Consider the following 25086-nt stretch of genomic DNA (forward strand, 5'->3'; position numbering starts at 1 on the left):
TACCCATCTATAAGTCTATACTCAGTGAAAAATCCCTTAAAAGCTAAAGCAAAATAAAAAACATTTTCAGAAAACAAGTTTTGAGAAAATTTTTGCCAGTGCACCTGTAATAAAATAGATACTAAGGGAGTAATTCAGGCAAAAACAAAATGAAACAGGCAAATGCAAAACAGAACAAAGAAAATTCAGAATACATATTTAGATAAAGATAATGAAACCATTTAAAACAATAATGAAAATGTTTTTAGGGCTATAAGACATGTTAAAGTATTATTTACATCAACAATAGCACAAAAGGAAGAAGGGAGTTAAATGAAGTTAAATTAGTTAAGTTTTTGCACAGTTCTCAGTGTTACAGGGGTATCTGATTTAATCAATATAAAGTCAAAAATTCATGTTATAATATAAAAAATTAAAACTGAAAGATTATATAACTAATAATAGAAGAAAAAAGATCTGAGAGAGGAAAAATACTATAATTACAAAAGAAGGCGAGGAGAAATAAAAACATGACAGAAACACAAAACTAATGGTAGATGGTAGACTTAATTCAAAAATAGTGTCCATTAAATCTAAAAGAATATGCCAATTAAAAGATGAAGATTGTCAGATTAGATTTAAAACAAAACCACTACATTTCCTAGTCACAAACATTAAATATTAGGTAACAGAAATAATGAAAATAAAAGAAATTCCACACATACTCACCATTTATTTATATCAATAAATGAACAAACAGGCTCTAAGGTAGTACTAAAGACAAAAATAAATATTTCATAAGAATAAAAGGATTTTAAAAATTCAAAGGACTGAAAAACCATTCTATATTCTCTGAAGTATTTAACAGAAGAGTTAAACTAGAATTCAGTAACAAGAAGGTAAACATTTGCAAATGCTTGGAAGTTAAAGAACATACATCTTTAAAAATTCCCATTTTTACTAAACAATAAGGAAAATATGACACATCAAAACTTGTGGGAGCCACCTATAGCAATAAGAAGAAAATTTATAGCTTTTAATGAATAAAATAAAAAGGATGAAAATTAATGACCTTAGCGTTTATCTCAAAAAGATAGAAAAAGCACAGATTAAAACCAGAAACTATAGAGAAAATAGTAACACAATCAATGATATAAAAATAATATAAAATATAAAATAAATATAAATAAAATACAAAAAAAGCAAACATGCAATAGCAAAAGTCAATGAAACCAAAAGCTGGTTGTTTTCCAAAATTAGTAAAACTAATAAACCCTAGCAAGTCTTGATCTGATCAGAGAAAAAAATAAGTTGAGAGAGAACCCAAATTATCAGTATAAGGATTAAAAAAAGGAGTCAACACTAGAGATTTGACAAATACTAAAGATCTTAGAAGGATGTTATAAAAAAACTTTAGCCTAAAACTCTAACATTTTAAATTAAGTTAAATTTAACTGATACACCTTCCCAAAACTGACAGAAGAAATTAAAATTGTGGATAGTCCTATGAGGTATACAAGAAATGTGATTAAAAATATTCCCACTAAGAAAAATTGAGGGCCAGATGGCTTCACTGATAAATTCTTCCAAACATTTAAGGAAGAAATAACATCAATCATAAACTCTGTAAATGAACAGAAAATGAAGGAATACTTCCCATCTGGTTTTATGCAGTCAGTATAACCTTGATACCAAAACTTGACAAGGGCATAACAGGAAAGCAAAATTACAAAACAAATTCTCTCACTGACATAAATACAAAAAATCCTAAACAAAAATCAGCAAACTGAATACAATGGTATATAAAAAAGAGCATGAGTAAATGGAGTTTATTCCAAGGACAGAAAGTTGGCATAACATTTTTTTAAGGGGGGAAGGGGAGAGAAAGAGGGAGAGAGAGAATCCCAAGCAGGCTCCATGCCCCGTGTGAAACCCAACGCTTAACTGACTGAGCCACCAAGGTACCCCAGCATAACATTTTTAAATCAATTATTTATTCATAGAATAAAAAGAAAAAAAGAAAGAAAATCATGTGACCACCCACATTCACGCAGTAAAAGTATCTGATAACATTCAACACTTCCTTTGATAAACCTAGGAATAGAAGGGGACTTCTTTTAAACTATAGGGATTATCTACAATAACAAATAAACAACAATAACAAAATCTTAGAGCCCACATCATATTAATGGTAAACTAATGACATGACAATTCACTAAAAAAGATATAAAACCTGGAAAGGAAGAAGTTAAAGGTCATCACTAACAAAAGGGACTTCTCTACATAGAAAAAGAATAAACATATGCATTAGCACGGTCTCTTGATACAAGATCAGTATGCAAAAAATCACTGAATTTCTACATACTAGCAAAAACCAACTAGAAAACAAAATTTTAAAATACTGTATATGACTTACTTAAAAAACAATAAAATACCATATACAGCAATACTAAAAAGCATCAAATACTTAAGACAAAGTCAAAGGAAATGTGTAAGACCTTTACAATGCTAAGAGAAAATGAAGATGACCTAAACAATAGAAAGATACACTCTATTTAGGGATTCGAAGCATTTCCAGTGTTACCAATTCTCCCTCATTCAATATACATTCAGTATAATTCCCCAGGGGAGATTTTTTCCAGTAGAAAATGGCATACTCATTGTAAGATACATATATAGAAATGCAAAATACCTAGATTGGCCAAGGCAAACATTAAAAAGAATAAAACTGGAGAAGCTTACTTCAAATATCAAGATTCATGGTAAGTTTCAGTAAGAGAATATTATATGTGGTAAATCTAGACAAACAGACCAATGGAATCAAGAAAACAGTGCTACACTTACATGGTTTTCTGATTTATAACAAAGGTTTTAGTACAGTCCAGTAGGAAAAGGATGGTCTTTTTAATAATTGGTGCTAGGTCAATGATACACATATTGGGGAAAAAAAACAAACCTTAACCTGTAACCTAAGTATAAAAACTAATTTGAGAGAGATTACAGACAAACATATGAATGGTAGAATAATAATACTTCTAGCAGAAAATGGAGATTGTCTTCAATACTTCTTGGTAAGGCTAAAACACTAATCCTAAAAGACTGATCAATCCAATTTTGCTAAAATTAAAAACTTCCATATATCAAAAACACCATTTTTAAAAACACACACAAAAAAACAGGGAGCAAATATCTTTATCTATAGAGAAAGATACAGTGATCTCTTGATATATGTCTGGAAAAGGAACATTTAGAATATACAGAAAATGCCAACAAATCATTTAAAAAAAGACAAAACAACCTAACAAAAATTAAGCAACATGATTAAGCAATCACAAAAGAGGATACCCAACTAGCTGATATGAAAAGCTCATCATCATTTTTTATCAGGGAACTGTAAATTATAAGAGATGTTACCATAAAACCATCACAGTGGCTAAAATTACAAAGACAATATGAAAAGCTGAAAAAGATACAGAGCAACTAGAACCATCAATCATTGATGGTGAAAGAATAAATTTATACAACTCATTTGGAAAACTGTTTGGTAGTCCTAATATATACCCACAGAAAGAGATGCTTATATTCACTAAATGTCATATACAAGAATTTTCATAGCAGCTTTATTCATAATATCCCAAAACTATAAACAACCCAAATACCGACCATTAGGAGAATGAATAAATTTTGGTATACTCCTACAACCGGACACTACACAGCAATGAAAAGGAATAAAATACTGCTACATGCAACAACATAAATAAATCTCACAGATATAAGGTTAGTGAAAAAGACAAACACAAAAGATGTATGATTCCATACATGTTATATGATTCCATTTATATTACTCACTTTTATGAAGGTCAAATATAAACAAAACTAATCAGTGAGGAGAGGTCAGAAAAGTCACTAAATTTGTGGGGCAGGTATTTGAGCCCAAGTAGTGGTTACCCAGGTGTGTGTGTGTGTGTGTGTGTGTGTGTGTGTGTGTGTGTGTGTGTGTGTGTGTGTGTATCAATTAATCAATCAATCAGGGCCGGAGAGGGTGAGAGCAAACAAAAATAGACAGATTGGCTTTTTACAGAAGTTGGGATTGTTTTTCCAACATAATAAGAAGGAAAACAAGATGGGTTCAGAAACTGGTAGTTTTGTCAGTTTGATGGTAGAAAGATGAGGGAGCTATTGCTCCAGGTTTTTATTTTTTCAGTCTCAGGAGTTGATGTCATGCATAAGCAGAAATTGGGAACTCCCAGAATAAAGCAGGCTGATAAACTGAGAATTGGTTACAGATGTTATTAGTATCCTGTTGCTGCTGTAAAAAACCTATTGTAAAGTTAGGGCTTGAAACAACACAAATTTATTATCTTATACTCCAAATTATACTACAAAGCTATAGTAATCAAAACTGTAGGGTACTGGCATAAAAACAGACACACAGATCAATGGAACAGAACAGAGAGGCCAGAAACAAATCCACACTTACATGGTCAATCAATCTATGACAAAGGAAGCAAGAATATACAGTGGGGGAAAGACAGTCTCTTCAATAAATGGTGCTGGGAAAACTGGATAGCTACATGCAAGAGAACAAAACTGGGCCACTTTCTTACACCATACACAAAAATAAACTCAAAAGGGATTAAAGGCCTAAATTTATGACCTGAAACCAAAAGTCCTAAAAGAAAACATAGGCAGCAAATAATACATTATATGTTTAAAAAAAAAAGATAGTAGGAAGGGAAAAATGAAGGGGGGGAATCGGAGGGGGAGATGAACCATGAGACACTATGGACTCTGAGAAACAAACTGAGGGTTTAGAGGGTAGGGAGGTGGGGGGATGGATTAGCCTCTTGTCGGTTATTAAGGAGGGCACATATTGAATGGAGCACTGGGTGTTATACGCAAACAATGAATCATGGAACACTACATCAAAAACTAATGATGTAATGAATGGTGACTAACATAACATAATAAAATAGAATTAAAAAAAAAAAACATAGGCACCAATCCCCTGGATATCAGTCTTAACAATATTTTCTGGATCTGTCTCCTCAGGCAAGGGAAACACAGTTAAGGAAAACCATCAACAAAAAGAAAAGGCAATATACTAAATGGGAGAAGATAATTTGCAAATAATATATCTGAAAAAGGATTAATATCCAAAATATATAAAGAATTCATATAACTCAACACCAAAAAATAAAAAAATCCCATAAATAATCCAATTAAAAAATAGACAGAGGACCTGAGTAGACATTTTTCCAAAGAAGACATACAGATGGTCAACAGACACATGACAAAATGCTCAACATTACTAATCATCAGGGAAATGCAAATCAAAACCATGAGATATCACCTGACACTAGTCAGAATGGCTTTATCAAAAAGATAAGAACAAATGTTCGCCAGGATGTAGAGAAAAGGAAGCCCTTATGCACTGTTGGTAGGAATGTAAACTGGTGCAGCAACTATGGAAAACAGTATGGAGGGTCATCAAAAAAATAAAAATAGAAATACCATACAAACCAGTAATTCCACTTCTGGATATTTATGCAAAGGAAACAAAAACACTAATTCGAAAAGATATATGCATCTTTTCAGGGAAAAAAGTAAAATATCAGTGTTAATTGAGACTACCAATTTACAGAAATTCATTCATTTTAAAGTATAAGCAGCCAAAGTGATTAAAATCATAACCTCTTTTTGTTTTGATAAGAACAGTTAGTAAACACATTAGCATTTAAAGAAATGTTCACATTAATAAAAGGGGAATAGAGAGAGAAGTAGATGTGAAGAAGAAAAATCCTGACATTACAGTTTTACTACATTTATCCCCATTTGGGTAAGAATGACATTCCTGAGACTTCCTGTGATTTCTCAAATTCAAGAATATCTACACAAGCTACTTTCCCCCCCATATAATGATTATATATAAAATAACTGAAAGATATATGTCCATTTCAGAATCTGCATGGAAGTGACAAGAAGAGAACAGACTTATTAAGACATGGATGCTGAGTGGTGTACTCTGCTCAAGAGCTAAATAATTCACTCTCACACAGCAGCCTCTCCATTCAAGTAATTCAAATTCCTGCCATTTCAAAATCACCTTCAGGGCTGCTCATGAATTGTTCAAATCTGTAATGTTAAATCTACTGTAAGACTTGTGCAGAGGGTATTTTTCTAGAACTACAAATTAAGGAGTTCTGATCCCCATAATCTGTAAGATTTTATTTAAACCTATTTTTTTTTATGCACTCCAGGGAAATAATTGCCCTAACTTTAAGGTTTAAAGTAGTCACTGCTTTAAATATGAGTGCAACAAAAAACTGAGAACCTAATTCAAAATCCAAATTCCCAGGCTCCCATCATAGAGCTAATGAATGAGAATTTGTGGGAGCAAGCCTACAGAATCTATAGTTTTAATAAGCTTCCAGGAAGGAAGCCCCATAAAGGACTTTGTGCTGTCATTTGGGACTGCTGAGACATGCTCGACATTTTCAGAAATTTGACAAAATTTAACCATTCATTGTTTTTAAACTGAATGTTAACTTTGGGAGAACTCTTGATTTCATCATCAAACTTTATCATGCTAACACTTCAAGGATTTTTAAAAATCCAGTGTTATTTTCTGAAGTTCACTTTTTATATATATCCAAATACTAAAACTCATTTTATACTTATAAATTATAAGCAGTTAACACTTTTCAGACAAATAACAGCTTCCAAAGAGTGAAATACCAAAACCATCCCATTCATCCACTAATAATCCCCCAATGACTATATAAAATCCATCTATTTCAGAATACACAAGTTGTATGTGCAATAGCTGAAGGGTATTCATTCAGATGGAAAAATATCATTTAGCTTTATCATAGGCTAGCTGTCACTGTGCCAGTCTACAGTTCATGTATGGTCCTTTAGAGAGACACCAAGTCTCATAAATTGTCAAAAAAGAAAAAAAAAAAAGCTCAGAATCTCTTAAATAATCAAGAATTCCTATGATTCCCATCCTGCTTTTGTTACACCTGACTTACTCCTTTTTAAAAATTTCTTATCATTTCTCTCAGTCTATCTCCCTTTCTCTTATCTCTAAAATCACCTTCCTTAACTTTTATGACATCATTCGTCACCTGTGCCAATAAATTTAGTATTTGTAGCTTTCAAAGATGAGTCAAATTTCTCATAAGTTACCAAGAAGGTATTAAATTCGGGTGATCTTGAATCCAACTGAAAACAATGCGTATCACTGTGAAGACCTTTTAATTAAGATGAGTTTATTTGGGGCTTTCCAAAGGAAATAACCATCTCTAATCAAATAAGAATGCCTAGGATGGAAAAGGAAAAAATACTCTCAAGAGCCATTTAGTAAACAGCTGAGTAAAAAGCAGAAAATATTGACTATGTTTAATAAAAGCTTTGAGACAAATTTTGTTTTGAAAGGAAAGCTACTTTAAAAAAATAACTATAAAATACCATTAACTACCATAAAACGTTACCCTGAGAAAATACACTATCTGGCAAAATAATCTGAAATTACATATAAACCAAAAGTTTTATATTTAAAATATAAGTGATTATACTACAAGGATATGAAAAAGAATTTAGTTTGCTCATTTCATGGATAGATCTTTTCACTGTGATAGTATATTTTTAAATGAACACTTTTTCTAGTAAAGATACAAACAGAAGGCTCAAGAAGTCTATAAACTAACATAATACAGTTCAGTAAAAATACTGTTAGGCTTTCTCACCCATTCACTTAAAATATGACAACAATGAAGAAACACATTTTGGAATACAATAGCTTGGAACGAGTTAAAACAAAATCCACTAACAATGACAAGTTTGCCAGGTAGTTTGGCCAAAGATCTCTACATAAATTTCTTATATTTATTGATTTTTCTGATAAAGATCTCCTATGAAAAAGAATAAAATGTACTATATGTAAACAGAGGCTACAAGTAAATCAATGCATTGTATATACTGGATGATTATATTTTAATAATTCTTATAATTGCAAAAATTATTTTATTTGCCTATATTTAGTTAAAATTTAAAGTATAAAAACATTAAGAGTAAGATTTTATAATCTATTTTTTAAATATAAAGCTACTAAATCAAAAACAACAACAAGATAAAAATCAAGTTCTATGAATAAATATTTTAAAAGTAAGTACTCTAGGATCATAACACTGACAACACTAATTATCTTTTCTACTCTTGGCAGTTATGTTGTATACTGTTTGGGTGACTGATGGGATAATTTCACTTCATTTTCTTTCAGTTTATTCTGGACCATGTAGGAGAAGAATATTAAAATAATTAACACCTCTAAACAAAGTACTTGATAAAGTTTTTATTTTAAATAAAACACTTAAAAAAAAACCTCAATTAGCTAATACATGATTCTAGAGCAAATAACAACTAAACCTCTACTTGCTAAAGGAAAACTTTCACTAAGAATTTCTGATTTTAAAAAATGTCATTCAGTATTAACTATTTTAAGGATTTTTATATATTAAGATCATACACTTTCACAAAAAGTTCATCAGTTTGAGCTAGCATTACCTTAATTATCCTGCTTAATTCCCATATAATATATAAATTCCCATAAAAATATGTCTATATATTTTTATATCATTAAAGATTTTACTCACTAAAAACATTTAATCAGAAATCAAAGCAGTCGGAAACAGGTAAAATGTATGACAAAACAAGTTATTCCAATTCCTTATACCTACAGATATTTTGATTAATTTATTGATAATGGCCTTATAGCCAAAAGAAAACTAAAGTATTTAATATTTAATCTCAAATATAAATCTTTAACAATAGCAAATACATTGTCACTCAACTCGAAAAAGTACAAGACATTAATAATCAAATTTTTAATTTGAACATTTTAAATTTTAAGTTATACATATAGTTTATGTATGTCTTACATAATTTATAAGTCATATAGCTTATAATAAGGCTACATATTAAAAATAATTAATAAAAAGCATATTCTTTGCCTTGATCACCTGATTTTTTGTTGTTGTTGTTTATAAAATTAATCACAGTTAGCAGGGCAGAAATCGCTTTGAGCTTCATGAATGACATCCAAGAGATGGGAAAGGATTAGTTCTCAGTTGCTGCCAGTTATAGCGCCAGGTGGCTTTTTCTGCAGTGAAGGTGTTACCGATAATCCCATTACACTGGTACTAAATCTTGCAGACATCAAAATTATCACCAAGGTTCCTTTTCATCCCATCCTTTCCAAATGACTGGAAGTCGCTTCACCTGAAAGAAGTCAAATCCACATGCAGCTGCTGTTTTAGCAGGCAGCAAACTCCCTGAGAATGCCAGTCGTGATTCAATTTTGCTGTGCTGGTGGCCCCCTATTCCCTGTCCAATAATACATCTGTTAAAAAATCCTACAGCTACAAATCAAGTTTAATCCTACCAGGGACCTCATGTTGGTCTTGTCTTCCAAAAAGGCAGCAGGTTCTGCTGTGTATCTCTGCTAGCGTCTGGGGAATACCCTTTAAATCCCAGCTCTACTTAGAAGAATAAGCTAAGGATCACAAAACATGACCTCAAAAACCCTGATATGACTATATTCTGACCCAGAGGCATTCATTCTAGGTGAAGATTAGAACTTTGCATAATAAGATTACACAGCAAGTGAATGATATCAAGGGACTATCCATATGCAGCCGCCTGGTTTTCTATAGACAGCCTGTGCTCTGCAATATGCAGTGCAGACGAAAAAGAGCTTGGTCTTTCTAGCTGAAATAAAATAGATTCACATAAATTAGTTGGCCATTTCCAGATTCCTAAATCCCCTATTACATCTTTTATTGACAGCTCCTGTGAGGATAGCACAAATGTTATTCCTTTTTATTCTGTGCTTCTATAACAATCATGCTCTGTAATTGAAATGTACATAGATTATGGCTCGAAATTAACATCTTGTTTGCTGTAATCTTGGATTACAATTGACTGTGTACATAATAAAATTAGGAAATCAATGGATGGATTTATCATCTCCAAGAAACTAGACGTATTGTTTAAAGAATAGTTTAACATTTTGTGTCAACACTTTAAATGCAGAAGTCACAGAGAAGTCAATAAAAATTTGAGTAAAAGAATACAACAGGCATCATGCAATATCTACAGAAAAGTTAGATTACATAAAAATCAGCTCATTTCCCTCAAAATTTTAAAGTGTTAAAATTTTCAAAATGTGAAAAATTCAGAGATTTCATGATTTTCTCTCAAAACCATACTTGAGCAAGGTCAATTACACATAAAGTCTCTACTTTTTTTAAAGTGGGTGCAGTAGCAGTATTTTATACCCATCACCTTGATCATTTATACTTTAAAATATTTGAATCAATTCAAATCAATTGTAATTCAAGGTTTTATATAGTTCTTAACTACATGTTACTTAATGAAGTTCCCTCTCCTTATATTTGAATATATACAGAGCATTTAAAATGTATAGAATCCTAGAGAATTTTACGCTTTTTTCTTCCAACAAGTTTAAAGCTATATAAGCTCTAAGCAAACTTATACGAAAAGAGAGATATACTTTCACAAAAATACCTATGCAGAAAAATTCTAAGAATGAGGAGTTTTCTATTTAAAAAAAAGTATTAATATTTGCCATGGGATTCTTATAAAACTAAGCTTCTTGGTATACTTGAAATATGTTTGACAAGTTTGATTTGCCCACAACTATTGAGGAGTATACTACATCCAATACATTAGCCATTATTTCCTTATCATCACAATATATTTAAGCATATCTATACAATATCTGATAAGTACTCAGGAGTCAGGTGACATAATTATGATTTTGTGTATTAATCAGGCAGATATATGCCAAAAGAATCAGTCCCACGAGCTATAAAAAAACACCTTGTGTAATTTCAATTACACTTTAGAGCTACCCTGTTCAATAAGGTAGCCATTAGCTACACATGGCTACTGAGCATGTGAAATGTGACTAGTCCAAATTGAGATGTGAGTATAAAATATACACTGGACTTTGAAGACATAGTACAAAAAATACTAAAATATTTTATATTGATTACATGTTGAAAGATAAGATTTTGGATATAATGGATTAAATAAAATACATAAATGACTTGCATTATATTTCTATTGGACAGCACTGCATTAGCAAATCATACATTTTCAATAATAAATTCCTAAGCTAAATGAAATTGCACAACTAATAAAAAATACTAAAGCAGGCGATTATTTTGGAAAAACAAACATTCCAATGTCAAGTCTGATAGATAAGCTAAGACAAGAACAAAATGCTGTCATTTCAGCCTGTATTTCTTATTTCTAGCTTAAAGGTAATGGGGGAGAAGAAGGGACCAACCAAACTGCTGACCATCATATATCAAAAAAGAATGATGTTTTATAGTTACAAAATGCTTTAGTCGATTAAACATAGAATTGTACAAAAAATACATCTTGGGCAACTTCATAAAAGGACTAGTTAGGTCTATATGTCACCACTAATTGAATCCAATAGACAGCAACTTCAGAAAATATGTCCGGATCTAGAAAGGGCCATGATTTTTTTCTAAGGTGCTATATAATTATATTCAAAATTTAAAAATACACTAGAAGTAATAACTATAGAGATTTGAAGCATTTAATATATTTCATTAGTTTAGCAAAATAAAAAAGGTCAATTTCATAAATTATTAGAAATCTGCTTTTCCATTAGTCTTTTCATCATATTCATCACTGTAGGTGTAATGTAAAAATTTTACATTAATACACTGTAGGTGTATTAATGTAAAAAATCCATTAATAAAAAGGGTTTTACAGAAATAAGGAAGACTACAAATAGTTAAAATATAAAACATATACCTAATTTAGTCAAGAAAGTTAAAGGCAGATTTAGTATGACCCAACAATTGATGTCCTACAATTAAAATACAAAGTCTATCTTTGTCACACTGGAATATTAATTCAATATAAACAGTAATATGTGAGGTATTAACTCACTTAAAAGTTGTTTTTGCATTATTATTACTTTATAATATTTATCTAAAAATACTAAGACTAATGATGAAATATGAGTATCAATAAGATGGATAAAATCTAAATCAATTCTTTCTGATCTAGCCATTTCACTTTTTCCTAGCCTTTTAAAAATTATGTAAGTTCTTTCCTTTTCTGGTAGCAAGTATCACACAGACACACAGACACAGAGACACACATAAAAAAAATAATAACAACAAAAAAACTTTCCAAGCATCAATATATGAGTGTAATGATATTCAGTCTAAGTTAATCCCCAGACATCCAAATTCATGAATAAAAATTCATCAGTTTTAAATACACTGAGCCTATTAAGCAAGAACAAAAGCATATGCACAAAAGAGCTTTTAATATATTTCAAAGCCCACAAGAGCCATGGTCTCATTAAAATTATAAATTACACAAACATGGAATGAAGATTCAAACTGCAGTGCAGCTAAGCAGATTACAGAAAACCCCGCGTTCCATATGATAACACACCATGGCCCTCCCAGATGGGGGCTTGGAACAAAAAGGCCATCACCACAGCTAGGGAAAACCTCCTTGTGATCTCTGGTTTCTGTTCAGCAGATGACAGCCAAATAATATGTTGATTATTCTGTTTGTGCTGCTAAGCTTGTAAGATGGAATAAAAGCGATATGATCTATTGTGAACCCAATGCTAATGTGTTGCTCCACTCATAAATAATATACTGAATTTATTTTGAAACTATCTTTTATCTAAATTTCAGTTTTTAAATGCATGAATTAAAATAAAAGCCAGGATAAAATATTTAATTTGATGCTTTAAACTAAAAAATGTAATGACAAGTGAAAAATATCTAAGTGCTTAGTTAAGAGTCAAGTACAATTGCCTTTTTTTAATTTCAGCACTATGATCAGAGACAAAATACATCTTTAAATAGGCAATTACTCTCATCATGAAATATAAATGCAAAATTAAATAATACAATAATCCTGAAGTTTATAATATCCATTAGTGACAAGATAAAAACTAAAATACCAGAGCATATTAAAACATTTTTCTGCAATGTAATAGCACATAATCAGAACATATATCTAAAATATTTCTAAATAAAAATTATCACTGAAAGCCTTATGAATGTTCATAACTTATACACAAATGGATGCTAACAAAAAATCCTACTTAAAATCAAAATAATTAAAAAGATTCTAAAAATAATTTTCAAATATAACATATGTAGAGAACATCTCTTCTTTTTTACAGCTGTAGAGTATTTCATTGTATAGATATGCCATAGTTCATTTAACCACTACTCTACTGATAGACATCCACAAAAGAAATATGCAAACATATTAATCAAGAAATATGTATTAGATGTGTATAGTAATGTTATATGGAAAACCACTCAAATGTCTACTAACAGAATTGATAAAAAAAATAGTTGTGATATGGTCAAATGGAGCAATGAAAATGAACCAACCACAACTACATGGAACAATGTAGATGAATCTCAAGACATAATGCTGAGTAAAGGAAACCAGACATAAAAAAATTCTATTGTACAAATCTATACAATACAAAAACCATATATAATGTTCTTTTCTTTATCTGGGGTCTGGTTACATGGGTGTATTTGGTTTCTAGGAAATTCATTGAGCCATCTATTTTTAGTATGTGCACTTCTCTGTATACATAGCTTTAAAAAGGCAGTTTTACACACAGATAAGTAGTATACAAAGGTAGTCAAAATCCTTGTCAAAGGAAATTTAGAAACTGACAAATATAAAATCTAAAGGTGAAAACTAAGCATTCTTATACTGCTTATTTGAATATTCAAATTTTCAACTCAATAGCTGAGACAAATTCCTGGACTCTTTTAAAAAGAAGAGAAAAAGCCACTCACCCTATGATCTTCTCCCACCTCCCAACCTCTAATATATTTTCAGAGGTATCTGGCCTTTCTGTGAGGAGCTGCTGCTGCTACTGCTGCTATAATAATAGAGCTAAAATAATCTCAGGACTGAACATTTGCCTTTATGTGAGAAAATAAAGCAACACAGAGGACAAGGCAGTATAAAGAATACATATGTTTGCTGTTTTCCCTCTTGCCTTCAAATTTCATAAACTTTTATTTGTTAATTATGAAAGTTCATTACCTAATTTATAGGAATCTCTTGAAAACTTCCATTTTACTCTGTCAATTAAGTTAAAGAAAATACAATTCTTTAATAACAGTATCAAACAAAATGAAATTTCATGATAATATGATAATAAACTAAACAATGTATCTCATTACCTCCCACTTAAATATTTTCCTTTATTTCTGTATTGGAATCAATACATGATCTACAATACTGTTTTTCTTATATGGAAAAAATACTTTAAGAAACAAGTTAAAAGAGATCATATAAAGATTACAGGGTTCATTTTCCATTTGTGTAATAAATATTTATTCAGTGCTTAACTTGCTGCCAGGCTCTGGGGATAAAGGAATAAAATTAGCTAATTTCGTGGTAAATATAGCAGACTTAGCCCTTTCTTTCCTTCTCGTTTGATTTACAAATGAAACAAAACTATTTTTAATGAGTAACAATATTCAAACAATATTCAAAAATCAAAAACAATCTACATGATATACAGTTAAATTCCCATCTACTCCTTTTTCCTCACTCATCCACACACAGGATTTAAATTTTACATAAACTTCCAAATTTTATTTTTGCAAATATAAGCAAATATGAATATATATTTTTATTCCCTGCCCTTTGTGCAAAAGGTAGTTTATTAAACACTGAACTTTACCCCTTTTATTTTATTTTATTTATTTGAGAGAGAGAGAGAGAAAGAGAGAAAGAGAGCATGAGTGGGGTGAGGAACAGAGGGAGAAGCAGGCTCCCCTTCGAGCAGGGAGCCTAATGCGGAGCTCGATCCCAGGACCCTGGAATTATGACCTGAGCTGAAGGCAGATGCTTAATGGACTGAGCCACCCAGGCACCCCTGCCCTTTTATTTTTTTAAGATTTTATTTTTAAGTAATCTCTACACCCAACGTGGGGCTTGAACTCACCACCCTGAGATCAGAAGTGGCACACTCTGAGCCAGCCAAGCACCCCGAACTTTGCTCTTTTAAAATAGCAATGTATGTTTCAAAACTTTCTAAATCTGCAAATAGAAAACATCTTTTTTTTTTCATAGCTGTAGAGTATTTTATTGTATAGATATGCTACAGTTCACTTAACAGTACCCTACTGATAGACATTAGCGTTGTTTCCAATCTTTGGCTACTGCAAAAATGCTACAGCAAAAACTCCTATACATGCTATTACATGAGTACACAGTACATCTGCAATAAATTTCTGAAACTGGTATGAAGACAAATGTGTAAATGCATTGGTCTTTTTCTAGAAATTGCCTATTTGTTTTCTATGGGGGTTGTATCATTTTGCACTTTCAGAAACTACAGATACATCTCAAATGTATCCTAGGAAAAGCTATTCATACTTCCTTTGTAAGATATTTTGTTCATAGGGCAATTCTCAAAGATGTTCTCATTGCAAAAAAAACTACATAAAGCTCTTTGTTTTACCCCCAATTGTACAGGTAAAATCTGTTCATGTAGTAAGTTTTAAAACAAAGGAATTTTCAAATTTTAACAAAAACCTCACTGACATAGGAAATCATCATATGCCTAATGTACTGCAATAGCAACTAATTACCTTTCCTCCCAATTATCTCCTGTGATCCAAAAACAAATATACTAAAAAACAAAAACAAAAACAAAAAAATATACTCTCCCACCCCGGTTTTTTTTTTTTTTTAATTCACATTCAGTAGTTTATAATTGGGTAAACAGTCAAATGCATTTCACTTTGAAATGAAGGTTTTCTTGAAACACTAATGTTTTCATGAAACCAAATCTGTGTTACTTCTATATTGTCCTTGAAAAAGCTATCATTTCAAAGGTGGTTTAATTTTTATGACTACCGTTTGCAAATGGCAGTGTCATCTAATACACTGTTTTTATTTCAATGCCTATCCTATTAAATATCTTATAATTACAAAATGCCCACTTAAGTCCATTGGACTTCCCATTTGAAGGAATCCTTAAGCAACTCCAGTTTCAGTATCACTGTTTTATAAGAAAATGTGTGCATAATAATTTTTATTCCCCAAATAAGGATCCTCCTATTTCAGTATCACTGTTTTATAAGAAAATGTGTGCATAATTTTTATTCCCCAAATAAGGACTGGTATATGCAATCTATGCTGCATCTCAACTGTTCAGAAATCAGCTGTCAGATAATCTCAGGCCTCTGAAACAAAGTGGCTAGCCTAGTTGATGAACACAAAGTAAATTTTAAAAAACTGCCACACTCTGTGCCCTTAGTCAGTAGATGGGACAGATCCATACTTCAGCTCTCACCTAAACAGTATATGTTATGCAAATGTTGATTTTAATATTAGTCAATATTACACACTGACAGCAAAAGACAAGAATTACATAACAAAAGTAAAACAAGACAAAACACAACAAACGCCCATTACACGTAGCACCCGGACATAAAACTTATCAGTTTAGGACAATTTAGGAAAACAGTCCTACACAGCAAAAGCTTCTGAGGAAGTCACATAAATTCCGTGAAGGGACTGATGTTCATAATGACAACTCTGGGCCATAAAAACAAACAAACAAATAAGAAAAAAAAACGTTAAATTATACTCCCTTTGTTCTGTTTAAGAAAACAGAGGTTAAATTTTCTATTTCAGAAACATTTTGAAAAAAATGTTCATACAAAACAAGTTTTGGCACATAAAAGGATAAGATTTAATTATCCACAAAATTAACAGATGAGAAATATACCATTTGTTAATAAGGCCTAATGAATGAGTAATCACTCAAAGTAAAATTCTCAAAGTTAGACTATACTATGGCTGTCTTTTAGAAGTTGAGCTATGATAAAGTGCAGTAACATTTTGGGGGCTTCAAACATGGAATTCCCTGTCCTAAGCCAATTCTTGGTTAATAGTCAAAAGAATATCTGATAATTTTTGAAAGCTAGTCAGGCAAATTTTCCACTTAAATGGCTGGACACACTCAAGAAAATATCCTGATTTCACTTTTCACTTTGTTTTCTTTAAATTGTGACTGCCAAGTAGACAGGTTGATCTAGTTTCTAGCTCTGACTTGCTAAATGACCTTGTCCAAGTGACTCAATCTCTCTAGCCCTCCTTAGTTTCTTCATCAGTAAAGCGAAGGAGTTATACAGAGTACGACATGTAGTAATAAAGTAAACCACAGAGTTACTACCTTAAGTCTTATAATCTATTTCTTCACTTTATCTATACATCTAACTATACGTATACTATTTTGAAACTATCACAAACTATATGCCACTTTATGTTTAAGGCCTAGAGTAAAAGAAATTATAAAAATTTCAGAATTTTTCCAATATTTAATATGTGTTACTCTCAAGATATAACAAACTTCTCATGTACTCATTTAAATTCATTTAAAATACCATATAATCAATCATCTTTAACCCGAAAATATATGACTTTTTCTACCTTACACAGATAAAAAAACATATGATATGTAAAAGAACATTCACAGCAATGTCATTTATAACAGCCAAACACTAGAAACAACCCAAATATCCACCAACAAGAGCATGAATGAATTGTCATAGTCATTCCCAAGGAATAATATATAATGATGAAAAGGAAAGAATATTACTTGCAACTACATAGATGATTTTCAAAACATAATGCTGAGTAAGGGAAGAAAGAATACATATGATTCCAGACAATGGCACTTACCAGCTGACCCACCCATGTCCCATGCTGCCTGATACCCCAGTGGGTACCCCACAGCCATCTCAGGATCATGGTGTAGCAGGCAAGCACCACTCTGAAGGAAAGCACGAAGGCAGTCAGAGGCGCCAGTCCTCGGTCAGTATCCAATATGAGCTCTGAGCTTAGCCATATGTTCTGGACCTCAGCTCCACCACCCCCAGCCACCTTTCTGTCTCTGTGACCAAAGCTGCCACCCGCCAAGAACTGCTAGACAAGGCAATGGAGACCCTTCAGCTGACCGGAGTGCTAACACTGGTGCTAGAGAGGATGGGACCTCTATGGAGAGCAAAGACTTCTTCCAACTGTTGGAAGATGACACATACCTGATGGTGCTGGATTTGGGGAAAAGCTGGACCCCAGCAGGAATGGGTGCTGTCATATGGCCCAGGCCGGGAGAACACCAAGCACAGAAAGGACATCACCCTCATCACTTTCCACATAGAAGCAAAACCCCTGGAACTTCTTTGGCAGCCTAACATCAAAGCCACATTCTACAAGCTCTACTCCATGAACTGTGACCTCAGGGACCTGGTCCAAAGAAAGTACCAGGGGGCTGTTCCAGTTGGACCTCCTTGTTGCTGCAAGGCCTGGGCCATATGTTGCTGGGGATTTCCTCCACCCTTCACCATGCAGTAGAGGGGGCTAAGCAGTGGCAGCAGCAGCAGCAACAGGGTGGCCTCCATCCCTCCTGAGAAGGGGTTCTGAGCTTCTGCCCCTAGACTTGTTCTAAGAAACACAATGTGAGCACTGTGACAATATCAGGTTTGGGGTCCTGAAAGCAGTACACACTAGATAACCCACCTGTTTCCCCCCAGTGTTCTCTGACTGCATTTTGATAGGACCCATCCACCCCTAGTCTATACCCTTTCCTGAAGAATGCTGTCCCTTCGTAGCCATCTTTCCAGCCTCCTACTTACTGTGAAAGGCCACAGGCCTCTCCCCAGGCATCTTGATTCCACCCTAACTGTTGCTACATCTAAATGTTTTAGAACTCCTCCTGTCCCTAAGCTCCCCAGTACACTGAAAAGGTCCTCTCTGATTTTACATTGAGATCTCTAATTCTTTATACCCTTCTCTTCCAAAATAACAAAAACATTTCTAATAAAAAATATTGCTTACAAAAAATACATGCGATTCCATAAAGATTAAAGAGACAAAAAGTGAAAATATTTCTGAGAAATACATAAAAATGATAAAAATTATATAGAGTTTATATAAATAATTACCATAAAAATCAAGACAATCGTTACTTTTAAAGAAAAGGAAGATTATATCAAGGGTTTCTGGGATACCAGTAAAGATCTATGGTTACAGGGATGCTTGTTTTGTACTTATTCCTTTTACATTATTTTTTTAACATTTTATTTATTGAGAGAGAGAGTGAGAGAGAGAGCATGAGCAGGGGGGAGGGTGAGAGGGAGAAACAGACTCCGCGCTGAGTGGAGAGCACAATGCGGGGCTCGATCCTGGGGACTCTGGGATCATGACCTAGGCTAAAGGCACACACTTAACTGACTGAGCCACCCAGGCACCCCTACATTTATGTTTCTATATGATGTTATGTTTTATAATAAGTTTAAAATGGTATGTTTTCTGAAATAATATATTTTTATAGAGAAGGAAAAGAGGGTTCCTCTTTTTTGCTAACAATTTATTTTCTTGTCTACATTTCTAATTTTTATTGTAATATTTAATAATAAAGAAATAAGTTACTATGCCTAATTTTCCACAATCCTAATTAAGAGTCAATTTCACAGGCTTTCCCATGGCTACAAAAAAATATAAGAATAGCTACCCTATTAAGTCTTTGCTTAGCTCAATGTTGTTTCTGTTACTTTTTCTTCTTTTCAACAAAATGTATGCTTACTTTCAAAAAAAATCTACATTACATCTAGGTAATAATTTTATACAGGCTGCACTCCAAAAAATACATTTTAGCTCACGAGAAAGAAGAAAAATACTCTTCTTAACTGTCACACATTTTCTAACAATTTTGGGAGCACCTGTGTATACACACAATGTGAGGTTTCATAATAGGATGGACATAGACATGACACTTGAGGTCCAACCCAATGTCACTCTGTGTAAATATTTTCACTGTGTGTACTAGAAAACATGATAGTTGGATTATAGGGTGAATATACAAAGCAAGTTACACTTAAAGTCCACTGTATAAAGTGTAGCATAGGGTGATCCATTAAAAATAGATCCAATAATGCCTAATTTAAATTATACTGGAGCTGTTTTAAATATTTCCTTTGGAAAAACAGAAGTACAGGAAATTAAATTACAAAAAACCAAAAGAATAAAAATAATAAACTGACTTCAGTTATAAACATTATATACATACAATTTAGAAAATCCCATCATCTACAAGCATCTTTCAATGTATGTTTGTTATAACTTGTAGATACCATTACACAAGCAGACAATGAAATGTAGAAGCAAGACCATCAGCACCTTCATCATACTCCAGATATCACACAATCACAATGGTATCACCCACTACAATAAAGTTGCTTTTGTTGTATACTGTTGTTTTTCTATGAATGCACCCTCTTTAGTGGATCCAGCTAACCAGTTATTTGCCCATCTATTAAGTGCCAATTTAAAAAATTACACTGTGTCCAGCAGGGAGCAGCATTACAACATTCATAAGACTTAACATGAACATGAAACTGACAGAAGAAAAAGGAGTGGGAAAAAAAAAAACCACTTACCATAGGTCTGTTCTACAATACATTCAATTTTTAGGACAGATGCAAGGCTTCCAGAAAAAAACATCTAAAGCATGTCTCAAAGTATATATGGATAATCCACAAATTCAGGATTCCTAAAGCAGGAAATCAAAATTATATGAGGTAAAGGATTCCTTCAGCCATGTTGAGTTGAATTAGTATATAATATAACCAAATGTCTCTTAGTTGTTAAGGTATATATTCCTCTTAGTGAGTCAATGGGATTTTGAATTCAGATATATGATAATACTTTGGATAAAACAATTAAAAATACCCCAGAATAGTAATCCACCAGAAAATCTAAGCAGAAGATAGTAAGTGGGTGACACATCAATCAAACTAGAGAGAACGGTGGTCAAGGACTTAAAGGAGTTGATCAGCCAAATATATGCAGTTCTAATATATTAAACTCTAAACAATTTGCAAGTAACAGGATATAACGTCATTTCTACATGTCAGCATGAATATCTGAAGTTAATTTTAACATTGAAAAGGCAGCAGAGAAGTAGTGTATAATGCAGATATGTTAAGACTGATTAGTCAAATACTTACTGAATACAAGTAATGCACATGATAATGCAGAAAAACTCTGTGATGAGTTAAAATGTGACAAACGAAAAACATACTATGTTTGATACTGTCTTGGATGTCAAAACCTGCCTCCTATTCAACTAAAATAGCTCCATGTCTGGTCTTATGACTGAAAAAAAATCTTTTTTCCAATTATAAAATGAACTTTCAGTTATAGAATAAGTAAGTCACGGGATATAATATACAGCATAGGGAACTTTGGTTCCTAAAAGCATTGCAGTAACTTTGGTGACAGATAACTAGACTTATCATTTCATAAAGTATAAAAATAACAAATTACTATGATGCATACCTGAAACTAATAGGACTGTATGTCAATTTTACTTCAAAATATTTATTTCCACTTTTGAGATGTTAAACAGTTTGCTTCCCATGTGTTTACATGCAACATTTCAGTGTCTACACTGAAAAATAAAATTTTGCCATTAAAAGATAACATGAATATTCATCTTTAAATATTCATGATTATATACAATTTACATAATATACATCATCACAAATCAATATATTATTAATATATGAATAATATATTTATTTGAAATTTAATGAATAATATGTAAAATGGTTCCTACTATTTTCTTCTGGCAAAATAATATGAAAAGCTTGACTTAAGTATATGATAGCAAGACTACAGTGATTCTCTAACAATTATCATTAATTTTAATGAAGTCAAAAGAAACTGATGTATTAATCTTATACCCTTTAACAGTAAGTTATTCATGGCATTATTTCTTATATTTTGCCCTGCTTAGTCTTTCTCTTATCCTATTTCTTGCTTTTGTTTTTGTACATTTCACTTTTTGTGGTACTTATTTCTACCAGTCTATCTTCCCTCTCTTTTCTAATACATTTGTTTCAATTTCAATTTTTGTTTTATTCAAACTCCTCCCTTTATGACCCTACCACCTTTTTCTCTTTTATGTTAGGACCCTCAAAAGTGAGTTTTTTCTCCAACAGTCTGCTTAAATATACTCTTTACCCATTTACAGGCACTGTCCTTCCTCTTAACAATGTAACCTGATTGGAAACTCAATAAACTTATATTGTTGTTACTTGTAAAAATATTTTTCCTCTGAGTTATTTAAATATTTGAAGAACTCACTAAACATTTTGTAGTCAATCTTGAAACTCAAAAATTTCAAGAAAATTTAACCTCACACACTCAGTCCAATCAATTTGAGACCATCACTATTCTAATAAAGAGGTGATTTAGGATCTCACCACATCAGTGTGAATAAATACTGAGTAACAAACTTTTTAAAGTCAACAGAATTTTGTGCTTTTTATTCATAAGTCCATGCGCATATGCACAGTATCCTCATTAAAAACCAAAGATACATGAAATAAACCCTTCTAATAATATACTGTCAAGTCTGAAAAGAAGAGTGATTTCCCTATTCAGGATTCTCTAATATGAATATTAACATTGGTATTAGTATATTAAAAAATAATCTCAAAATATCACATTCAAATAATTTAAAAATTATGAATAGATTATAATGCATTTATAATATAATTATCTAAAAAGAGAATGTAGTGAGTTGGGTAATGTTCCTCCCTCCCCTTTAAATTCATGTCCACCAAGAATTTCAGAACATGACTTTATTGGGATGTATGGTTTCTGTAGATATAATTAAGGTAAAAATCAATATAAGATCATACTAGATTAGGGTAGGCCCTAAATCCAATCAGAATGTCCTTATAGGAGACAGAAAAGGACACATAGAGACACAGAGAAAAAGACAATGTGAAAATGGAGGCAGAGGTTGGAGTTATGCTGCCACAAGCGAAGGCACAAGAGGAGCCACAAGAAGCTAGAAGAAGGAAGGATTCTCCCCTTGAGCCTTTGGAACAAACATGGTTCTACTGACACCTTGATTTTGAACTTCTGGTTTCCAAGACTAACCAAGTCGAAATTTCTGTTGTTTTAAGCCACGAAGTCTGTAGTTATTTGTTATGGAAATCCTAGGAAATCAATACAGATTTTGGTATTGGGAAGTGAAATGTTGCTCTGACACCTAAACATAAAAGAAAATTGAAGAGAGTGTTGGTAGATTGCCTTGAAGAGGCTGCTGGTAAAAACAGACATATTAAGGAGATTCTGGTAAAGGTTCAGAAGGTAGTGGACAGGATGGCAGAGAAAACTACCATCTTAGAGAATACATATATTGTCAGGAGCAGAATGTTGTAGAAATATGAATGATAAAGGGGCTTCTGGTAAAGTCTCAAGAAGGAAATGAGGGACATGTTATTGGACACCAGAGGGAAGGCAATCCTCATAAAGTAGCAGAAAATCTGGGCTGAAATGTGCTCTACCATTGAGTGAAAAGCAGTACTTATAAACAATGAATTTGTATATTTAGCTGAAGAGATTTCCAAGAAAAGTGTTAAAGGTGTGTACTGGTTTCTCCTTGCTGTTTATAGTAAAATGCAAGAGAAAGAGATAAATTGAGAAAGGAACTGTTAAGCAAAAAATCAGCACCAGAAAACTTGGACAATTCTCAGCCTATCTAGATTGCAAAAGATGCTAACATCACAAATCACTAGGAAAATACAAATCAAAACCATAATCAGATATCACTTCAAACTCAATAGGATGACTCTCATCCAAAAAACAGAAAACAAAAGTTGCCAAGCATAGAAACTGGAACCCATGTGCATTGTTAATGAGAATGCAAAATGGATCAGCCATTGTGGAAAACACTTTGGCAGCTCCTCTCAAAGTTAAACATAGATTTATCATATGATCCAGCAATTCCACTCCTGGATCCCAAATCCACTACTTCTACCTTTAGATAGGTATATATCTAAAGGAAGTGATAGCACAGACTCTAACAGATATTTGTGCACCAATGTTCGATGCAGCATTACTCAACAAGTGTCTTATCAAGAAATGTATGGATCAGGGTTCCTGAATGGCTCAGTCAGTCGACAGTCTGACTCTTGGTTTCAGCTCAGGTCATGATCTCATGGGTGGTGAGACTGAGCTCTGTGGCAGGCCACTGAGCACTGGAATATATTCATTTTAGAGCTTATCAGTAGTTCAGTCATGATTCCCTAATTGAAGTAGTTATGTCAACCCTCTTAGGTGGCTCAAGGTCTTGAGCCCTTTCTTCTTTTTTTTAAGGAAAAATTTTTTGTGATAAAATTTACTGTTTTAATTATTACTAAGTGTACGATTCAGTGCCATTAGGTATATTTTGTTAGCATTAGGCAAATGCTAACAAAGAACAAATATATGATTCCACTTATATGAGGTACCTAGACAGGCAAACTCATAGAGACAGGAAATAGAATAAAAGTTACTAGAGGTCAGGCAATGGAGGAATGGGGAGCTATTGCTCAATGGGGAAACTGTTTGGGATGATGAAAAAGTTCTGAAAACAGAGTGGCAACGTTTATAAAACATTGTAAATATACCTAATGGCACTGAATCGTACACTTAGTAATAATTTAAACAGTAAATTTTGTCACAAAAAAATTTTCCTTAAAAAAAAAAAAGAAAGGGCTCAAGACCTTGAGCCACCTAAGAGGGTTGCTATAACTACTTCCATTAGGGAATCATGACTGAACTACTGATAAGCTCTAAAATGAATATATCCCAATGCTCAGTGACAGAAAATGATCATCACATATGATAGTAATTCATTAATTCCATGTGAATTCATTTAGGAAATGTTATTAGAAAAAGGAAACCTGATTTGCTTTATTTTTAAAACAGATTTAACCTCAGAATACCAGACTATAAATTTATTTTCAAATCTTTCATTATGAAGAATGATAAAATTATACAGGTATATCTCAGAGATATAGTAGGTTCAGTTCCAAACCACCACAATAAAGCATGTATCACAATAAGGTGACTCAAATTAATTTTTTGATTTTCCAGGGCATATAAAAGTTACATTTA

General features: G+C 32.4%; 1 protein-coding gene and 1 pseudogene across 10 annotated transcripts in view; one reads left to right on the forward strand and one right to left on the reverse strand.

Annotated features, from left to right (window-relative positions):
* IMMP1L (inner mitochondrial membrane peptidase subunit 1) overlaps positions 1–25086 on the reverse strand; it is a 74686-nt gene that overhangs the window by 34398 nt on the left and 15202 nt on the right. For 3 of the 10 annotated variants that reach the window (XM_027578768.1, XM_027578772.1, XM_027578773.1), the window contains exons 2-3: positions 20568–20680; positions 9003–9261 (exon numbers count right to left, since the gene is read on the reverse strand). The exons of 1 other annotated variant lie outside the window; for it this stretch is intronic. The gene's annotated coding sequence lies outside the window, so the exon portion shown is untranslated. Of the gene's footprint in view, positions 1–9002; positions 9262–18170; positions 18191–20567; positions 20681–25086 lie in introns of those variants that run through there. 6 more of the 10 variants (XM_027578769.1, XM_027578775.2, XM_027578776.1 and 3 more) reach the window with 3 other exon arrangements.
* Positions 9075–18557, forward strand: LOC113913609 (annotated as a pseudogene).

The sequence above is a fragment of the Zalophus californianus genome, chromosome 11, assembly GCF_009762305.2.
Source record: "Zalophus californianus isolate mZalCal1 chromosome 11, mZalCal1.pri.v2, whole genome shotgun sequence".
Classification (NCBI taxonomy): Eukaryota; Metazoa; Chordata; class Mammalia; order Carnivora; family Otariidae; genus Zalophus; species Zalophus californianus.